Source organism: Quercus lobata, chromosome 2, assembly GCF_001633185.2.
Source record: "Quercus lobata isolate SW786 chromosome 2, ValleyOak3.0 Primary Assembly, whole genome shotgun sequence".
In the NCBI taxonomy this organism is placed as follows: domain Eukaryota; kingdom Viridiplantae; phylum Streptophyta; class Magnoliopsida; order Fagales; family Fagaceae; genus Quercus; species Quercus lobata.
Genome location: NC_044905.1, coordinates 61,353,906 through 61,359,922, shown reverse-complemented (window position 1 = coordinate 61,359,922; position 6,017 = coordinate 61,353,906).

Genomic DNA, 6,017 nt, shown 5'->3' with positions numbered 1-6,017 from the left:
TCTTAATAAAAGTTTTTGATTAACAAAAAAAAAAAAAAAAAAAAGTACCTATGATTTGATTATTTGAATACAAAGCATTGTTTTCACTGCTTAATTGCATTATAAACTACAAAACAAATGGCCGGGGCGGCCAGAGTCTTTTGGCTAAATATTTTGTAAATTTAAGTTAATTTGTGATATATGTATTATTCAAAGTTATTTAGCCGAGGCGAATTTCGGAAAGAGTAAACATTCAGTCAGGTTGTGGCGTAAAACCAGTGTTTTACGCCAGCCAATAGGAGGCTGCCACATCATTAATTAAAATATCTTTTCTCTTTCTCTCTTATTGTCTCTCTTGTCTTCTCCGTTTCACAGGCCTCTCCCTTCTCTCTCTTTTTTTCATTCTTTCTCACTTGTTCTCTTCCTCTCTCTAGCCCTCTCACCTATATCTTTCTTCTCCATCTAAAATCAAATCCAACTAAAAGCTTCAAAGCCATCAACCCCTTCCTTTCTCCCTCTCAGCAAAGCTAGAACTCTCACTACACAAACCCAAACTCAGATTTACTAAACCCATATTTAGTGTTCACCACATCCCAACCGCCTAACACCACAGATCCACCATAGAGCCTGGACCATGGCCACAGATCGACCGCAACTCCTTTAATCCGGATTTCCTCATCTCAAGCCTGACTCGTAAGGATCTAGCCTCGCATTGTTGCCGCATTGTGTATGAACTTGTTCTAGATGTTGTAATTGACGAGAGTACATTTTGATTGCTGAGAGGGAGAAGGGAAGGGGCTGGTGACCTTGAAGCTTTTAATCCCAGTAGCAGTAATAGTATGAAGCGCAGCCAGTGGTGGACATCTTTCACTTGCTTGTGAAAACTAACTTATTCTGATTTCCTTCACTTCGATCTTCTCTTTCTCTTTTGGGTATATCCCTACCTCTCCAAGTAACTCTTTCCCTTGATACAACACCGCTTTATACATTTCTTTTTTCTTTATATTTTTTTTTCTTTTCTTTTTGGGGGCCCAAATCTGAAAATATAAAAAAGAAATTATATATATGTATATAATCAAAATCTCACTCTTTCAAATGGGTTGCTGAGATTGTTGTTGTTGTTGTTGTTCATCAATTTCTTTGTAAAATTCATGATGGTGATTTCGTCTCTGAGTCAAAGGGAATGCTTTAGATTTGATCCGATTCGTTGGGAATTTTATATAAAACAAAAACCAATACAATACAACAATAATCTTTGGCTTTGCTAAGAGGGAGAAGGGAAGGGGCTGATGGCCTTGAAGCTTTTAATTGGATTTGATTTTAGATGGAGAAGAAAGGTATGGGTGAGAGGGCTGGAGAGAGGAGGAGAACAAGTGAGAAAGAAAGAAAAAAAGAGAGAGAAGAGAGAGACTTGTGAAACGGAGAAGACAAGAGAGACAGTAAGAGAGAGAAAAAAGATATTTTAATTAATGACGTGGCAACCTTCTATTGGCTGGCGTAAAACATTGGTTTTACGCCACAGCCAGACCTAATGTTTACACTTTCGGAAATGATATTACTGAAATTGTAAGAAGTAAGAGGAAGGAGAGAGATAATGTGACAAAAGGGAAAAGAGAGAAAAAGTGATTTCGGCAATACTATTGCCGAAATATCTGCCAAATTTTTGTGCCGCCCAACTGAACCAAAATAAAGGGGGGAAATTTTTTTTTTTGAATTATGGCAGTGTCATTGTCGAAATAGGAGGAGAAAGGAGAGAGGAAAAAAAAGTTGAATTGTAACAATCTCATTGCCAAGAGAGAGAGAGAGAGAGAGAGAAGTTTAATTATGACAATCTCATTGCCAAAATAGAGGATAGAGGGAGAAAAAAAAAAGTTGAATTATGGCAATCTCATTGCTGAAATAGGAAAGAGAAAAAAAGTTGAGTTGTGACAATTAAATTTCTTGGAGAGAAAAAAAAAATTGTATTTCGGCCAAAATAGGAGGGAAAAAAAAATTGTTGTCAGTAGTTCTCTTTGACCGAAACAGTTTGGTGCTTGTGAAAAAAATTTTGTGCCAAATATGTCACTGTAACTTCATTTCATCACTGTAAAAGTAAAAATTATTCGTCCTTTTATAATTCATTTCATTGCAGAAATCGTCTCGTAACTTCATTTCATTGCAAAAACTAGTTAACAATGCCTTCTACATTGTTACTTCATTCAAGCTACAATCATTATTTTGTCTTTTTATTTCTCCTCACCATTATAAAAGGTAGCATCCATTTTTTCATCTCGTCACATTAATTTTTAACAATCATTCCTCATATTATTTTACTCTTTTCTGCTTGTTCTTTGCTCTATCACTCTTCTTCTTTGCTCTATTTTGCACAACTTAGAATTGTAAGTTTTGGTTTAATATGAGTTTCTTCTTTACTTTATTAACTTACAGTTCTAGAAACTAAAAATGTATTTAAATGTGAGTATTAAAAATATCAATTGTTATAGTCATGATATTATATAATAAATAATAAATACCTTATTATTATTATTAATAATATCCATTGTAAGTTATACATTTCATTTAGCAAAATAAACTATGATAGTAAGTTTTTACGCAACTCTATGAATTGTATTTGTGGGAGTCAAAAACAACCACTATGAAGATAGTGACAACAAAAATGACTTACACAATTAATTTATAAAAGAAATGGCAAAAATTCCACAATGGGAAATCTAAACAGTAGATTGAAAGATAGCAAGGAACAAAAAAAGGTTTTTATTGATATAAGAACAATTTTCCTAAGGTACGATGGATATGATTAAAAGCTAAAAACTCTTAGACATATTCTTCTATTACAGCTTTCTCTCTCTTGTTCTTTTCTAAATCTTTTCTCCCAATTTTTTTGAATCCCCTCATCTATTGCACCTCCTCTCCTTTTATATACATTTTTTCCTTTCCTCTCTCCCCAACTAGCCCGTTCCTAGCTGGATTTAGGGAATACTTGTCTTATCACTCTTCTACTCTGCCACTCTTTCATCATGAAATCGGACTTTTAGGGGTGTCTTCACTATTTAGGCCAGTTAATCAACATTTAATGTGGAAGATATTAGGTGAAAACATCTCATTAATGCAGAGGTGACTGCCCCAATGATCCTTATCTCTTCATGGCATTTCCTGAGGTGAGTTTGATGGAAGGTGGCATCTTGGTCTAGAGGGAAACTAGTCACCTGTGGTTCCTTGCGTTCTGCTATAGGAAAGGCTCTGCTTATTACCTCGATAGCAAACCTTGGTAATAGTAATCAGCTCGAACCTTCGCGGGATTCACCTTGAGGAGTTATCTTTTATTCCCCAGGTCTCTTTATTCACATTGACATCTTTGGGCCAGACCTATCTTTTTAGAAATGATCTGTTAGGTCTCTGGCTCTCTACCCAAGTTCATGTTCATCCTCCCACAGTATTATTAATTCATCCTTTATTTTGTTATTATCAATTTATAGGAAACTTGATAATAAAATATTTCATAATATTTTTGTTATTATATATTAAAAATAATGTAAATATGACTCATCAATTGTAGTTATTGTTACATGTATGTTGTTGTTGTTGTTATTATATTATTATTATTATTATGATGATGATGATGATGATGATGATGATGATGATGATGTAAAGTAAATCCTACATTTGTGATTGTTTTAATTTAAATAATGTTCTTTTGATATCAAAAGACAAGTAAGTTTCTTGAATCTTTACATTTTTATGGTGGTTATTGGTTTGAAAATAATTTATTGTATAAATTTATGCTTTGTAAATATTATAAGCTAATACATTGTAAATATGATGTATTGTTATATTAGAGTTAATATTGTTTGTATGACTATGACTATGATTATGATTTTGATTATGATTATGATTATGATTATTGTTGTTGTTGTTATCATTATTAGGGGTGTCCACGGGTCGGGTTTGTGCCCAACCCGGAACCGACCCGACTCAGTTGGGTGGATTAAAATATGACCCGAAACCGACCCGGACGACTGGTCGGATTTTTCAGTTCGGGTCTTGTCGGTTTCGAGTTTCATCGCCAAGGTCGAAATCTGGCCGATCTAGTGAGATCTGGCCGAAATTTGGCCGGATCCGGTGATATCTGGCCGAAATCTGGCCAGATCTGACGAGATCTGGCCGAAATCTGGCCGGATCCGTCGAGATCTAGCCTAGATTTCGTCGGATAACGTCGAGATCTCGCCGTATTTGATCTGGTATGCTGAATATTTCGCTGGAAACGTTAAAGGTATTGGAGATTTGGTCTGGGTTGCTTAATATTTCGCCGGAAACGTTTAAAGGTATCGAAGATTGGTTTGGGTTGCGTAATATTTCGCTGGAAACGTTAAAGGTATCGATTCGGGTCGAGTTTCACGGGTTTTGAAATGCAAAACCGCCAACCGACCCGCCGGGGGTCGGGTTTGACAGTTCGAAACCCGCATCCGACCGCCGGAGTCGTCGGATCGGGTGGTGGCGGGTCGGAATCGGGCGGGTTGGCCGGGTTGAGCGGGTCACCAGGTCTCCTGAACACCCCTAATCATTATTATTCAAAATTAAGATTAATGAATCTTTTATTTGAGTTTCTTTCAATTTCATTATGGTTAGGACTACAAGCAATGTAGGTTATATTTGATATTTACTATAATAAATTGTGATAGTCACTATATATAAATTTGATTATTTTGTATTAAATAACGTATAATCAGTCAGCCTATGACTTAGGCTAGGAATACTATATTTTCAAATATCTTGTAATTGATGTCCATAACTTCATCATACTAACTATTGCCTTTAACTTAGGCTAGAAATGCTCTATTTTGAAATTCAAATATTTCTCATTCATTACATAATACTAGCTTATAACCCCTTTCTAAAAAAAAAAAAAAAGCTTATAATCACATGCATATGCATGGATACACTTAAAAAATATACAATAAGATGCATAGTATGATCCCTATATATATAATTTAAATACTATTGATAGTCATTCTTATATTTTGTTAACTCTTTAAAAAGTCCTGTAAGAATATTATTAGGTATAAAATGTAAATTGTCCATGTTTATTTATTTTTTATTACTTCTTAATTTTTGTTATTGTGAAGCATTTTTTTTTTTACGATTCATTTATTCTAAACTCTTTGATTTTTGTACTCAATAACTCACTTAAAAGAATATTTATGATGTGGTCCCACATTTTTTTAAAAAAAATTATGAAATAAAACTCTCTTTAAAAATAAATAATTTAGAACACATAGTGCAAAATTGGACTCTAATTTGAAATTCTAATTGGACTCTAATATAAAATTCTAATTGGACTTTCTCTAAACTTTACCTATTAATATTGTAAGGACACAAATTGGCTCCCAAGCCCAAAGGATGGATGAACTTAGGCCCAAAGAGCCCAATACAATGAATTTGTAGAGAGTGGGTTGGAAAATTGGGTTTTAATGAGTTAGAAAATAAGTAAAGTGGATTCAGATGACAGAAAAAATGAAGATAGACTGGTTGTATCTAATAAAAATTGTCCTCGGCACAGTCCGAGGAGATCAATTTTTGTATATATCTCTTGAAATTGATTACAAGTACAGTTCTTATAGCTACAGTGTTTTTCTCTTAATTTTCCGATCCCTTCCCCTTAGGGTCTTCTTTCTATTTTATACTATTCTCCCTCTTCATCTCTACCCTCCACGTGTAAATTAGATTGCTGGTGTTGATCCTTATCCCATTAGCACATTCTTGAAGTCTTTGGGGAGTAGCTGTAAGGCTGAAAGTTACTGTTCAGGTATCACTTCCTCATTAATGCGGCCAGAGAGTTAGCTGCAGAGCATTTAATGCGATGAGCGATGGTAGCAGCTTTCGCTTTGGATATTTCATAGCCTCCCTCTGTGCTATTCTTTCTTGATACTTATCCCCATCAGTGGAATTGTCCGGAACAACCCTTGATGTCAAACCGCACCTTCTGATCTCAGCTTTGCTCAGTTGAGAAAGCATTCCTCCTCGGATCACTTCCCTAGAAC